A 16877-nucleotide genomic window follows, 5' to 3' on the forward strand; every position below is an offset into this window, starting at 1 on the left:
ACTTACCGGCAAACAGGATAAGGAGATTCTCATCTATCCTGAACTCTCTGGATCTATCCACATAGATCTGGAGGCATCTAGAAATATCCAGCGGATCTCTAGCTGGAGTATCAGAGGAGGAGGTTGTAAACAAAACTGGTAAAGAGATTACCTGGTTGATGTTCTGAAAGGTAGACACCTTAGGTCTGAAGTATGGTAAAAACTTCAGAAGCACTCTGTCCTGTAAGAAAATAATGTATGGATGAATTGCAGAGAAAGCCTGCAATTCAGAGACTCTTTTGGCTGAGGCTATAGCCAGAAGAAAGGCCAACTTTAAAGTTAAATATTTGAAATCTACCTCCTCCAAAGGCTCGAAGGGGGAAGATGCTAGCCCCCTGAGCACTATTGAAAGATCCCACTGGGGAATGGGTTTCAGTATAGTAGGCTTTAGTCTCTCCGCTCCCTTCAAGAAGCGTTTGATGAGTGGGTCCCGGGAATATGGCCTGTTGAGACAGGCCGAGATGGCACAAATTTGTACCTTCAAGGTAGCTGGAGATAGGCCTCTATCTAATCCATCTTGAAGGAATTGTAGTATCGCAGGAAGGGGCGGATCTGCCGACGCCACTTGTTTGGAATCACACCATGCCACGAAGATTCTCATGATCCTAGAGTAGGCCTTCTTTGTAGACTCTGCTCGGGAATGCGACAACGTTCTCAGGACCGACTCGGAAAGCCCTTCTATGTTGGGAAGGGACTGATCAACCTCCAGGCTGTCAGGTTGAACCTGTGCAGATCTGGGCAGAGGTGAGTGTCCCACGACACCAGGGTCTGCTCCGGGGGAGTCTCCAATATTGTCCCCGACTCATCTGAATGAGCTGGGTAAACCAGGATCTTCTGGGCCAAAACGGCATGATGGCTATTACCGAGGCCTGATCCTGACGGATTTTCATCAATACCCTCGGTATCATGGAAAACGGAGGGAAGATGTAAGCCAGCCTGAACCTCTACGGTATCGACAGAGCATCTATCGCCAGGGGGTTGTCTTCCCTGTACAGGAAACAGAACCTCAGCATCTTGGCGTTGAACCTGGTTGCCATGAGGTCCACCTCTGGCATACCCCAACTGTGAACTAGCTGCCTGAAGACCTCCGGATGCAGAGACCACTCCATGGTCGGTAATCCTCGACTTAAGCGGTCCGCTATCATATTGAGGGAACCTCGAATATGAACGGCAGATAAATGGGAAAGGTTCAACTCTGCCCACCGAAGGATCACCCCGATCTCTGATAGAAGGGGTAATGACCTTGTGCCTCCCTGCTTGTTTATATAAAGAACCGCAGTCATATTGTCTGACTGGACTTTCACCGCTTTGCCCCGAATTTGAGGGGCGAAGTGAAGGAGGGCTAGCCGGATAGCTCGAATCTCGCGAAGATTGGAGGAAAGATGCCGCTCCAGGGGGGACCAGGATCCCTGCACTGGGGATCCGTCCAGGTGAGCGCCCCAGCCTACAAGGGACGCGTCTGTAGTCAATATGACCCAACTTGGTTGGGTCATAGACTTTCCTGCTGGCAGTCGAAACCACCATCTGAGGGAATTCCGGGTTTGACCGGACAGGGAACACAGGGAATCTAGCCCCGCAGGGCTGCCGTTCCATAAGTGTAAGACCTCCGACTGAAGAGGAGGGAGGTGCCATAGCGCCCAAGGGACTGCGTCCGCAGCCGCTGACATGAGCCCCAGCATCTTCATGAGAGTCCGGATGGAGACTCGACGAGGGACATAAAGGACCTTTGCCAGGTCCTGAATCCGCGCTTTCCTTTCTTGAGTCAACCGGAGGGACATCTCCACAGAGTCGACCACGAATCCTAAATAATGGATTGAAGGCGATGGGCTCACATTCGACTTCTGCCAGTTGATAATCCAGCCTAGGCGGAGAAGAAAGGAGATTGCGACCTGAAGATGGTGGGTAAGGATCGGAACTGAAGAAGCTATGAAAAGCCAATCGTCCAGATAAGGAATAATAGTCAGACCTTGGAGTCTCAATGCTGCCACCACCGATACCACCACCTTGGTGAAGATAAGGGGGGCAGAAGAGATTCTGAAGGGGAGCGCGGTGAACTGAAAGTGCCTGCGAACCCCTGAAATCTGGACCGCGATCCTGAGAAATTTCCGGAAAGCGGAATGGATCGGAATATGAAGATATGCATCTTTGAGGTCCAGAGTAGCCATGACATCCCCAAGGTTGAGGATATGGGCGACTGACCTTATGGTTTCCATGCAAAACCTAGTCTTCCTTATAAATCGATTGAGAAATCTCAAGTCGATGATAACCCGGAGGTCTCCCGTCTTCTTGGGAACCAGGAACACTGGTGAGTAAATGCCTAGGCCTCTCTCCCCTGCCGGCACCTCCTCTAGGGCTCCCTTGGAGATATAGTCCCGGATGTAAGATTCCAGGACCACTTGATTGGCCGGCCCGAAGTTTCGTGTGGCGACGAATCTCTCTGGGGGGAGAGAGAGAAAGTCTACCCGGTACCCGACGGAGACTAAGTCCAGAACCCAAGGGTCTGCGATCAACTGACTCCAAGAGTCTTTGAAATGGGAGAGACGGCCCCCCACGGGAGTCTGGGGGAGTGGTACGGGAAAGTCTAGAGGAGACACAGCAGGGACAGCAGGGCTTATCCAAGAGCCTCGAAGAGGCCCATAGTCAGGAGGGTTTTGCCTCCTTGGTCGGTTTACGGGAGCGCCTCGAATATTTACGAGACGGTCCCCCCCCAATCTCTGCGCCTAGACTGCTGCCCCGGACGTCCTTCGCGCTTCTTTTCCTGTCTGGGGCGTCCCCGAAAGGGCTGCTGGGGGAGGCTCTTCCCCTTTTTGTCGGAGAGCCCCTCCATTATCTTGTCCAATTCGGACCCGAACAGCCTGTCTGGTTCGAAGGGGAGCCCACAGAGGTTGAATTTGGACGCGTTGTCCGCGATCCAGGGTTTCAACCAAAGTCCAGTCCAACCTGTCCAGAGGACAGAAAAAAACACGGTGGGCTGGGGGGTGATCTCCTCCCTTTCAGGGAGCTGAAGATCGCTTATTGGTTCTTGGGCTCATTAAAATTCCGCCGGTCCTACCAGTCCACAGGGGCAGTTAACCCCATCTGTGCTGCTGGTAGGACGTAAGGGAATAAGAACATTTCAGGAAAGACCAACTAGACCAACTGAACTTTATTTGGGGTTAATCAGAGGCACTTTAAATGATGGCAGGTGTATGCTGGCTCCTATTTAACATTTTGAATGTGATTGCTTAATTCTGAACACAGCTACACCCCCAGTGTGCACACTTATGCAAGCACATTATTTTTGTTGTTTTTTTGTTTTCTTCCCTCCACCTAAAAGATTTCAGTTTGTTTTTCAATTGAGTGGTACAGTTTATAGGTCACATTAAAGGTGGTAAAAGTTCTGAAATGATTAATCTTTGTCTCATTTATTTACAGCACAGAAACCTGACATTTTAACAGGGGTGTGTAGACTTTTTATATCCATTGTATGTGTGTGTATATGTATGTGTGTGTATATGTATGTATGTGTGTATATGTATGTATGTGTATATATATATATATATATATATATATATATGCAAAATTGTAACAAGGAAGAGCAGGCACACCACCTTCTGGAAAATGAGTGGACTACTGGAAATACTCTAATGAGATTATTATAAAAAAAATTATTCTGAGATATCACACATAAAATGGCCAGTAAATTACTCTAAATAATACACAATAAAATACATTGAAATAAAATTGATATAAAAATTGATATAAAAAGGAAATATCACATAAAAGCCAAGATTGGTATGTAGTCTCCTGAAATTATGTCTCCTGAGTTGAAGAGAAAGTTACTTGTCAGTATTAGTCTGTCTCCATGAGACTCTTACCACTCAGTAGTGCCGGTGTTGTTGGCGTGTGGTATACATGCACGGAGCAGTGTAGTCTCCAAGACGCGGGACTCCGTGCGCTGAGCGCCAAACACTGGATCAATTATAACGGGCACACAGCCCGAAAGACGCGCTCAAAGTGACTGATGCACAGCAATGAAAAACTGCAATCACATGAGCGCAGGACGCAGGACGCTGGACGCTGGGTTCACAGGGCGTGCTCTCGATCAGGTGATGATATGCAAATGAGTCAGATGTTCTGATCAGCTGGTACGAATCGCCCAATCCCGTAGTTCACAGGTCCTTGTACCAAAGATGATATGTTCCGATCAGCTGGTATGAATCGTCCAGTCCTGTAGTTCACAGGTCCTTGTATCAAGGATAAGTCCAGGTCCTATATTGCGTAGATGGCTGTGTTCAAATAAGAGTTGTTACAGGATAATACTTTTGATCCACAAAGTCTTCTGTACTTGGGGTCCGGACCAGTACTGGATGTAGGAATTGCGTAGTCGGCTAGACGCGTTTCGAGGCTACCTGCCTCTTCCTCAGTAGCTACCAGACTGCGCTCTTCCAAACATTATATAGGGTACATCATTAAAATCATTGGTAAAACCTGAGATCAGCTAAGAGCATTTAAAACATGGCATGGATTCTAAGGAGGATTCTAAAAGGATTCTAAAACGATTACAAATATGTATCAAAGTGTCAAATCTCATACTATGTCCCACAGAATATATATATATTATTCTCTTGTGATATTCACAATCGCACAAATATAATAAAAATACTAAAAAGGTTCTTTCATAATATTATTATAATAATAGGTCTCAATGCACACATGCGTTACCTGTGCGTTTTTTGTTCTCATATATCTTAATAAAAGTTTTAGTAAAAATGTTATATGTCTCTTCAACCATAGTCCATATAAGGATATTTATAAGATGTTTTTCTAAAATTCCTAAAATTTTGTCCTATATTTTGTATGTAACTTCATATATTATATATTTCATTTCTTGTTGAAGATAGATATAATGAAGGTAGGTATAATGATGCCTGGGAGCAAGGGGAGATCAGGGTGCTGGATTAAAAACAGCTGACCCTGATGTCACATCGGTCCCAGGCAACCTATAGAAAACCAAATACTTCTAATTCTGCATTGAGACCTTTCGGAACCAACGAGCCAAATTCAAAAATCCTTCTTGACTCTACTCGGGACATATGCATAATGTGATTCCCTCCCCTCCAGTTAGGTTGTATTCTCTCTAGGGCCACATATCTTAATGTACTGGGATCTTGATTATGATGGGTTTTAAAATGTTTAGAGACCGTATGCTTCTCGTATCCCTTACGTATATTTGCGATGTGTTCCGAGACTCTCTTTTTTAATGTCCTCTTAGTTCTCCCAATGTATTGCTTATCACATGTGCATTGGAGCAGATAGATGACATCCGTAGTGCTACATGTTAGAAATTCTCTGATTGTCCATTTATAATTATTGCTAGTTGACATCACTAATTCTGTTTTTCTATTCTGATTTTTTGTGATTTTGCAATTTGCACAGCTTCCACAGCGGAAGAACCCATGTAGGCCTACCCATTTAGCAATCGTATCAGTTTGAGTTAGATTCCTATTTTTAATAGTTGGAGCAATTTTTAATGCTAACGAAGGGACTTTTGTATATGTAATGTCTGGTACAACTGGTAAGAGATGTCCTATAACTTTGTCTTCACGGAGAAGATGCCAGTGTGTTTTAATCATTTTCTCAATCTTCTTATACTGAGAATTAAAAGGAAGAATAAGTCTTATCTTATTTTCTTCTGCATCTCTCTTTAGTTCTATATTGGATTTTTCTTTGAAAAAGGTGGTTCTATCCATCATTTTCACATTATTTAGAGAATTTTGTAAAAGGGATGATGGATATTGTTTGGCATCAAAATTTTTCTTCATTATTTCTGCTTCTTCTTCAAAAGTGCTCTCAGACGTACAATTTCGTTTTAAACGCCTAAATTGGTTGATTGGTATGTTTGACAACCAACGAGGGAGATGGCAACTCGTGTGTAAGATGTAGCTATTACGAGTTACTGGTTTATAGTATGTGCTACAAACTAATCTCTGTGTTTCCACAGCAATACATAGATCAAGAAATTCAACTTGTGTTTGACTAATATTGGCAGTAAAAGTTAAGTTTTGGTCGTTCTGATTTAGTTCTGTAATAAATTCATTCAGGTCATCTTCTCTCCCATTCCAAATGAAAAGGATGTCATCAATATATCGCCGCCAGAGGACCAAGTTCGACCCCAGCCGCGACCCAATCACATTATGCATATGTCCCGAGTAGAGTCAAGAAGGATTTTTGAATTTGGCTCGTTGGTTCCGAAAGGTCTCAATGCAGAATTAGAAGTATTTGGTTTTCTATAGGTTGCCTGGGACCGATGTGACATCAGGGTCAGCTGTTTTTAATCCAGCACCCTGATCTCCCCTTGCTCCCAGGCATCATTATACCTACCTTCATTATATCTATCTTCAACAAGAAATGAAATATATAATATATGAAGTTACATACAAAATATAGGACAAAATTTTAGGAATTTTAGAAAAACATCTTATAAATATCCTTATATGGACTATGGTTGAAGAGACATATAACATTTTTACTAAAACTTTTATTAAGATATATGAGAACAAAAAACGCACAGGTAACGCATGTGTGCATTGAGACCTATTATTATAATAATATTATGAAAGAACCTTTTTAGTATTTTTATTATATTTGTGCGATTGTGAATATCACAAGAGAATAATATATATATATTCTGTGGGACATAGTATGAGATTTGACACTTTGATACATATTTGTAATCGTTTTAGAATCCTTTTAGAATCCTCCTTAGAATCCATGCCATGTTTTAAATGCTCTTAGCTGATCTCAGGTTTTACCAATGATTTTAATGATGTACCCTATATAATGTTTGGAAGAGCGCAGTCTGGTAGCTACTGAGGAAGAGGCAGGTAGCCTCGAAACGCGTCTAGCCGACTACGCAATTCCTACATCCAGTACTGGTCCGGACCCCAAGTACAGAAGACTTTGTGGATCAAAAGTATTATCCTGTAACAACTCTTATTTGAACACAGCCATCTACGCAATATAGGACCTGGACTTATCCTTGATACAAGGACCTGTGAACTACAGGACTGGACGATTCATACCAGCTGATCGGAACATATCATCTTTGGTACAAGGACCTGTGAACTACGGGATTGGGCGATTCGTACCAGCTGATCAGAACATCTGACTCATTTGCATATCATCACCTGATCGAGAGCACGCCCTGTGAACCCAGCGTCCAGCGTCCTGCGTCCTGCGCTCATGTGATTGCAGTTTTTCATTGCTGCGCATCAGTCACTTTGAGCGCGTCTTTCGGGCTGTGTGCCCGTTATAATTGATCCAGTGTTTGGCGCTCAGCGCACGGAGTCCCGCGTCTTGGAGACTACACTGCTCCGTGCATGTATACCACACGCCAACAACACCGGCACTACTGAGTGGTAAGAGTCTCATGGAGACAGACTAATACTGACAAGTAACTTTCTCTTCAACTCAGGAGACATAATTTCAGGAGACTACATACCAATCTTGGCTTTTATGTGATATTTCCTTTTTATATCAATTTTTATATCAATTTTATTTCAATGTATTTTATTGTGTATTATTTAGAGTAATTTACTGGCCATTTTATGTGTGATATCTCAGAATAAATTTTTTTATAATAATCTCATTAGAGTATTTCCAGTAGTCCACTCATTTTCCAGAAGGTCGTGTGCCTGCTCTTCCTTGTTACAATTTTGCATTTTACAATTGGGTGAGTGACCCAATCAGCAGCGAACCCACTGTTATCTGTTCATCTAGAGTGTTGAGCCTCCCTAATTTCTCAGTATTTTACAATATATATATATATATGTTACTCACAAAAAGTTAGGAATATTTGGTTTTTGGGTGAAATTTATGAAAAATGTAAAAAGTTCATGCTACAGTAATATTATATCATGAAAGTAGGGCATTTAAGTAGAAATATGCAATGTTGAGTTCCTCATCTGGAACAGTGTTGGGTATATCCAAAAAAAATGTCAATGTGTCAAAAACTTGTCGTGTAGCCTTGAGCATCAATTACAGCTTGACAACAATGTCTCATGCTGTTCACAAGTCGACTTATTGTCTACTGAGGAATGGCATCCCACTCTTCTTTAGTTAATCAGTCTTTTAATTGTGTCGGTGACAAAGTCATTTGGGAGTTCACTGCATTTTCATCATTCATGACCGTATGGCTTTTTCAGTATTTTGTGGTCCGCAAAAAACGGATCCGCAAAAAAATACGGATGACTTCTGTGTGCATTCAGTTTTTTGCAGAACGGAACAGCTGGCCCCGGATAGAACAGTACTATACTTGTCCGTTATGCAGACAATAATAGGAGATGTTCTATCTGGGAACGGAACGGAAAAACTTAAATATGGAAACGGAAGGCATATGGAAGGCAAACGGAAAAAAAAAACTTTAATGTGCAAGAGCTCTTACTGTTATAGGAGATTTAATCAGACTGTTAATTTTATCGGTTACATAAAGCCATTCTAGGGGTTCAGAACACCGTCTTTAAATCCGTCTTAGGCCTCATGCACACGACCGTGCCGTTTTTTTGCGGTCTGCAAACCGAGGATCCGCAAAAAACAGAAGCTGCCCGTGTTGCCTTCTGCAATTTGCGAAACAGAATGGACGCCGGCAATATAAATGCCTATTCTTGTCCACAAAGCGCGGACAAGAATAGGACATGTTATGTTTTTTTTTTAGCGGGGCTGCGGAACGGAGCCACGGATGTGGACAGCAAACAGAGTGCTGTCCGCATCTTTTGCGGCCCCATTGAAGTGAATGGGTCCGCATCCGAGCCGCCGAAACGGCGGCTCGGATGCGGACCCAAACAACGGTCGTGTGCATGGGGCCTTACTGTCAGGAAATTGAATCCTAGCTTTCTCTGAGACAAATGGAAATCGGAACCATAGTGACCGACGACAGGAATAACATAGTGTCGGCGCTGCATCAAGGAAGGCTGAGTCATGCGCCCTGCATGCCACACGTGTTCAATCTGGCTGTCAAATGGTTCCTGAAAAGAGTTGAGCGGACACATGGTTGACCCGAACTTGACCCCGAACCCAATTGAAGTCAATGGGGACCCGAACTTTTGAGCACTAAAATGGCTGTAAAAATATCATGGAAAGAGCTAGAGGGCTGCAAATGGCATCAAAATGTGGTTAAGAGCATGTGCTCTGCAAACAAATGTGGATAGGGAAATTACTTTAAATAACATGAAATACATAAAAATAAAAAATAATAATCTTTATCTAGGAGGACGAGGTCCATATGGAGTAGGAGGTTGAGGAGGCAGTGAATGTGGCGGTAGTAGGTGGAAGCGGCGGTGGAGGAGGTAGCCTACACAGTTTTTTGGTTTTAAATTTATTTTTGTTTTTTTAAATTAGGGTACACCCCAAAACACTGGGAAAAATAACCTGTGATAAACCCCTCCAGTGATGCTAAACACACGTTCAGACAATACACTGGCTGCAGGGCAGGTAAGCACCTCCAAGGGGTAAAGGGCAAGCTCAGGCCATGTGCACAATTTGGAGACCCAGAAGTTGCAGGGGCTGACCCCTTTCAGTCAGTTTGTGTAGGCGTGTGCAAACTTACTGCCTCACCATGTCGCACGTTCCCATGATGTTCACGATCCAATTTGATATCAGCTCTATCAACTTTCGATGTTCTTTTCTGCGCCTACCATGGTGATCACGGGTGGCGGGGAATCAGGGTTCCGCGCCAGAGAAAGAGCGTGAGAAAGAGAGACCACATCCAAGGGAGGATTAATTTTTTCAAATTTAAAATTATAGAGTTGAATTATGGGAGAAATTATTAAAGCATAAAAGTGTGACAACGTTTTAAAGTTTAAGCATTGAATGAAAGGATGTGACGCAAATTAATTACTGAAGAATTTATTACATTTTATTTCCTGTCACCTATGCAGATCAGGGGGTTTATTCACGTCTAAAATTGTATGTCAACTCAAGAATGTAACATACAAATTTTGGGAAATTTATTAACCTGTCTACTTGGTAGAGCAGGGATCTATGACAGGAAAAAAATAGATTATTGTCACCCGAAAATGTTAAAGAAAAATTATTGAAATTTATTAAGCTTTCAACTAGGAGGGGTATACACCCAAAAATTGGGGAATTTCCCCCAAAAATGTAACAGACTATTTTTTTTACCTGTCTACTAGGTATAGCAGTGGTACTTCACACCCAAAAATTGGTGAATTTCACCAGAAAATGTAACTGACAATATTTTTTTTTTTACCGGTCTACTAGGTACTATGCACACAAAAATTGGTGAATTTCACCTTAAATGTAAATGACAAAGTAGTGAAATGACATAATATAAAATATGTACAAATAAAAAAAAAATTGATTTATGAGGTGGAGTTCCATATGGAGTAGGAGTTTGAGGAGGCAGTGAACGTAGTAGTGTAGGTGGAAGCAGCGGTGGAGGACGGGAAAGCCAACACAGGTTTTTGATTTAATTTTTTTTTCTTTTTTTATTAGGGTACACTCTAAAAGAGTGTGAAATATCCAAAATACAAGACTGAGCAATTGTGCTGAAGTATAACAATGGCTGGTTAGTGCCGATATACATGTCAATTCTGCACAAGGTACGCACTAGTCCTGAGCTTGTCCACATTGGGTGTGATGTCACCCCCTGCCGTGCTAAACACACGTTCAGATAATACACTGGCTGCAGGGCAGGCCAGCACCTCCAAGGCGTAAAGGGTAAGCTCCAGCCATGTGCCCAATTTGGAGACCCAGAAGTTGAATGGGGCAGATCCATCATTCAGTATGTGTAGTCATGTGCACACATACTGCTCCACCATGTTGGTGAAATGCTGCCTCCTGCTAAGACGTTCCATATCAGAAGGTGGTGCTGTTTGTTGTGGCGTGCTGACAAAGCTTTTCCACATTTCGGCCATGCTAACCCTGTCTTCTGAGGTGCTGGCGGTGCCACAGCTGCGTTGGCGACCTCTTCCTCTGCCTTCGCCTTGTGCTTCCACTGTGCCCCCGCTGTCAGGTGGGAATGCCACCAGCAGCGCGTCTACCAGCGTGCGCTTGTACTCACGCATCTTACGATCACGCTCCAGTGAGGAAATTAAGGACGGTACGTTGTCCTTGTAATGGGGATCCAGCAGCACGGCCACCTAGTAATCAGCACAAGTTAGAATGTGGGCAACCCGGCGGTCGTTGCGGAGGCACTGCAGCATGTAATCGCTCATGTGTGCCAGGCTGCCCAGAGGCAACGAAGAGCTTTCCTCTGTGGGAGGTCATTCGTCTGTGTCCTCTGTATACCAATGACAAGTGAACCTTGTCTGGGGGCACCAGAAAATATATCAGAAAGAAATATATCAGATGGATCCCACCGGACGTGATTCAAAAAACGGGAAACACTATAGAAGGCGCCACTCCCAAAGATGTAGAGAAAATAGGTGAAAATGGATAATGTCCCCTTATACCAAAGGGTAATGTTGAAATAAAAATAATTATAATAATTAAAATGAAGTACTCTCCATGGAAGAGATTCCTGTTGATGAGAGTTGTGGTACTCACTTCACAGGGGGGGCAGTCACAGGATAAAACTCAAGACACCCGTGACCGACTACCCCCCTCGCCGGGATCTCATGTCAGATGATAACAATTGATGGCAGCCGATGACAAGGCTTCTGGTCAATGCAGTTTATTTACACTAAAATAGCCCAACGCGTTTCGGAGGTTTTTTGATCCTCCTTCTTCAGGGGTATTAAAAAACAAAAGAATTTTTCAGACATACAATACAGTTAAATCAGCTGAGTATATAGAAAGTGAACACTAAAGAGTATACAAAAAGTATATGACAATCTGTATGATCCTAAATGAAAGAATAGGCATAATAAATACATATTCACATATCTCTCTCCAGACAACACCTGCGATCACAACTATGTCACAAAATAAAAAATGTTAAAAAATTTGATATAATAAAAAATAAAAATTATCAAACTATTGGATATTCCACTTGTATGTAGTGCCCCATAGTGTTTACCAGATGGAATTTTGTATCATCCTAATCCTTCACTCCAAACGGTTTAGGTTCCATTTTTAGCTATATATTAAGACAAAAATTACCCTCAGGGGGTCTCTTTTCACAGGTCTCCACTGCTTCAAAAGGACAAGCTCCTTTTCAATGAGCTTCCCCTTTAATGGGTATTTACATATAATCCGGGCAGCACATGGAGATGACGTCCTGGAAGAGGAGGGGATTAAACCGGAAGTGGATGTCCCTCACCATCTAAACCTGACTAGTGGCCACAATAGATTAGAAAAAGCCACAATTAGCCGCCAAGGGTACATGTTCTAACCTATATTCAGGTTTAAAACTAAGATTATGGGCCAGAGGTAGATCGCAAAGAGCCAAATAGGGTTCCTCAAGAAGAGATTTATGGATAAAGGCTATCCGAAAAGATTACTAGAAAACTCTATCAAAAAAATCTGGAAAACCACCCAACAAGAGAGTTTAAAACCAAAGGTAGAAAACTCATCATCTGGAAAAAAGGACCCTGGTTCGGCTCGCCACCTAGGTCTGGTCACCAGGTATAGTTCACAACATAACGTGATTAGAGAAATCCTAAGGAAAAACTGGCCAATATTATTAAAAGATCCGCTTCTGAACAAAGGCATTGCATCTACACCTATCCTCACGTTCCGCAGAGCGAAAACCCTGAAAAATGTATTGGCCCCTTACTGTCCGAAATTAGACCACTCCTCCAAAACACCTAAGGGCATACCAGGCATTTTCAAGTGTAAAGGCAGTAGGTGTAAATGTTGCCTTATGATTACACATGACATTCAGAACATAAAAAATCCTACGAATGGGGAAATTTTCACATTCAAACAATATATGGACTGTAGCACGACGAATGTGATCTATCTTCTTCAATGCTTCTGTTCACTCTTTTACGTAGGCCGCACTACGCAAACCCTGCATGAAAGAATGAACGAGCATCGTTCGAACATCACGAGAAAAGTGCTTACCCATAGTGTCTCCAGACACTTTGCTAGGGTACATGATGGTGACCCTACAAGCCTACGTGTGACACCAATGGAACAGGTTACACACTGTTTCCAGACACTATGTAAGAAAGAGATGTACTGGATATTTCACTTGAACACCTTGACACCATTTGGCCTCAATGAATGCCTGGAATATGTTTAATTTTAATTTATTTATTTATTTATTTATTCATCCATAAAACATCATATAAATAATATACCTATTATATCATTTTAAGGTAGTGTAGTAACGTATGAATTTTTAAATAGAAAATAAAAAATAATTTAAATATAATTTGAATATAATATATTACTGGTTTATCGATTTATTTTTATTTTTTTCTCATATGTACTCTATAGATTACTACCTTGTCTCCATTATTTTATTTTGTATTAATTAATTATTTGTGAGATCTATATTTTGTTGCTATTCTATTCCTGTATATATATATATATATATATATATATATATATATATAGGATTTTTCATTAAATTTTGTGTTAGTAATCCCTGCTAATTATTATTATACCATATATGGTTATATATAATGTCCGTCCTTGCAAATAGTGCGCTCCACTTTGGAACGCACAGGAAGTGATGCCTGGGCTACTCAACGGAAGTTGCGGTGCGTTCCACACTGGAACGCACAGCAACCCGATCTACCTCTGGCCCATAATCTTAGTTTTAAACCTGAATATAGGTTAGAACATGTACCCTTGGCGGCTAATTGTGGCTTTTTCTAATCTATTGTGGCCACTAGTCAGGTTTAGATGGTGAGGGACATCCACTTCCGGTTTAACCCCCTCCTCTTCCAGGACGCCATCTCCATGTGCTGCCCGGATTATATGTAAATACCCATTAAAGGGGAAGCTCATTGAAAAGGAGCTTGTCCTTTTGAAGCAGTGGAGACCTGTGAAAAGAGACCCCGGAAGGTAATTTTTGTCTTAATATATTGCTAAAAATGGAACCTAAACCGTTTGGAGTAAAGGATTAGGATGATACAAAATTCCATCTGGTAAACACTATGGGGCACTACGTACAAGTGGAATATCCAATAGTTTGATAATTTTTATTTTTTATTATATCTAATTTTTTTTAAAAATGTATTTTGTGACATAGTTGTGATCGCAGGTGTTGTCTGGAGAGAGATATGTGAATATGTATTTATTATGCCTATTCTTTCATTTAGGATCATACAGATTGTCATATACTTTTTGTATACTCTTTAGTGTTCACTTTCTATATACTCAGCTGATTTAACTGTATTGTATGTCTGAAAAATTCTTTTGTTTTTTAATACCCCTGAAGAAGGAGGATCAAAAAACCTCCGAAACGCGTTGGGCTATTTTAGTGTAAATAAACTGCATTGACCAGAAGCCTTGTCATCGGCTGCCATCAATTGTTATCATCTGACATGAGATCCCGGCGAGGGGGGTAGTCGGTCACGGGTGTCTTGAGTTTTATCCTGTGACTGCCCCCCCTGTGAAGTGAGTACCACAACTCTCATCAACAGGAATCTCTTCCATGGAGAGTACTTCATTTTAATTATTATAATTATTTTTATTTCAACATTACCCTTCGGTATAAGGGGACATTATCCATTTTCACCTATTTTCTCTACATCTTTGGGAGTGGCGCCTTCTATAGTGTTTCCTGTTTTTTGAATCACGTCCGGTGGGATCCATCTGATATATTTCTTTCTGATATATTTTATGGTGCCCCCAGACAAGGTTCACTTGTCATTGGTATCTGTCTATAGGGACTGAAAAGTTTTTCATTTTCCCTATAACACTTGCGCAGCCTTCCCCTAAATAGTTATCCAATAGGCACATAGTTTTGGGGTGCTATTGTATTTTGGTCTATTTCGTAATCTTTCTTCCATTTATACCTACATCTCTTCCATCCCTCTGGCGCCTTCTTTCCCAGGACCTCCTGTCCTGGTGAAACGACTCAACCTCTTTTTTTTCTTTTCTCTTATTGCATTCCTCTGTATACCCCCAGCCACACACCGGTGATGGCCATGAGCTGGTCTGGGTGCCACCCTGCTGTGAACATGGTTACTCCTCCTCCATCATCTCCTCCTCATCCTCCACGTCATCATCATCCAGAACTGTGCCCTGGCTGGAAAATTGTGTACCTGGCATTTGTGGGTGCAGGAACCCACCCTCGGAGCCACTTGTGAATGACTGGCCGGAAACCCTACGAAATGAACCCTCTTCCTCCTCATCCTCCTGTGCCACATCCTCTTCCATCATCCCCAGGAGCGTTTTTTTAAGGAGGCATAGAAGTGGGATAGTAACGCTGAGAACTGCGTTTTCTGCACTGGCCATGTTGGTGGAGTACTCAAAACAGCTCAACAAGGAACACAGGTCTCGCATGGAGGCCCAGTCATTGGTGGTAAAGTGGTAATGTTCCGCAAAGGGACTCACCCGTGCGTTATGCAGCTGAAACTCCACTATCACCTGCAAGGTGGAATCCCACCTTGTGGGCATGTTGCATATGAGGCGGTGAGCGGGAAGGCCGAAGTTACGCTGCAGCGCTGACAGGCGAGCAGCTGCATGGTGGGAACGCCGAAAGTGTGCACAGACGGCCCACACCTTATGCAGCAGCTCTGACATATCGGCACAATTTTTAAGGAATCTCAGCACCACCAAATTCAGCACATGCGCCAGGCAAGGAATGTGCATCAAAGCGGCTAGTCCCAGAGCTGCTACGAGATTTCGCCCATTATCGCACACCACCAGGCCGGGTTGAGGCTCACTGGCACAAACCACTCACTGTCCACAGCTCCTGTGCGGTGTGGGGTTTGTTTGTCCCCCAAACAGATTAGTTTTAAAACTGCTTGCGGTCGTTTACCCCTGGCTGTGCTCAGGGATGTAGCAAAAAGCTTATGGGCCCTGGTGCAAGAGTTCAGATTGGGCCCCCCTTCCCTCAGTGATTTGTGGCCTGGGGTTGGGAAGCACATAGCCTTTGTGCCCCCCCTCCCATGGCCAATTCTTGACCTAACCCCTTCCCTCCGGCCAGAGGTGTAACTTGATTAGCATGCATCTATAAAACAATTGTCTTCTTATGCGGCACAAGGGTCTTTGGGCCCCTCAGGCTCTCTTGTGAGATACACCCTTAATACATTTGGGTTAGATTCAGAGATTTGAAATATCGCCATTTGGTGCATTAATATTTAATTAAGGCCTACTGTGGGTCAGGCCGTGTGAGATACACTCTGTATATACAGGGCATATATTCTTTCATTAATGAAACTCCCTTTTTGGGTCAAAATACACAATATTTCAAGCCTTGCAGCATAAGCACGTTTGAAATTTCTGGGTTATATACAGCTGCCATATTGAGTTATTAAACAAATACCCGTTTGGGCAAAAAAAAGTTAATTTGGCAGCCTTTGCTGTATATATCATTGTGAGATACATCCTTAATACATTTCGGTTAGATTCAGAGATTTGAAATACTGCCATTTGGTGCACCAATATTTCTTTCAGGCCTAATGTGGGTCAGGCCGTGTGAGATACACTTAGTATAAACAGGGCTTATATTCTTTCATTAATAAAACACCCTTTTTGGGTCAAAATACACAATATTTCAGACCTTGCAGCATAAGCACATTTGAAATTCCTGGGTTATATACTGCTGCCATATTGAGTCATTAAACAAACACCCGTTTGGGCAAAAAAGGTTTGTTTGGCAGCTTTTGCTGCATATGTCATTGTAAAAATACACCCTTAATACATTCGGGTTAGATTCAGAGATTTGAAATACCGCCATTTGGTACAACAATCTTTAATTCAGGCTTACTGTG

The sequence above is a fragment of the Bufo gargarizans genome, chromosome 6 (assembly GCF_014858855.1).
Source record: "Bufo gargarizans isolate SCDJY-AF-19 chromosome 6, ASM1485885v1, whole genome shotgun sequence".
In the NCBI taxonomy this organism is placed as follows: domain Eukaryota; kingdom Metazoa; phylum Chordata; class Amphibia; order Anura; family Bufonidae; genus Bufo; species Bufo gargarizans.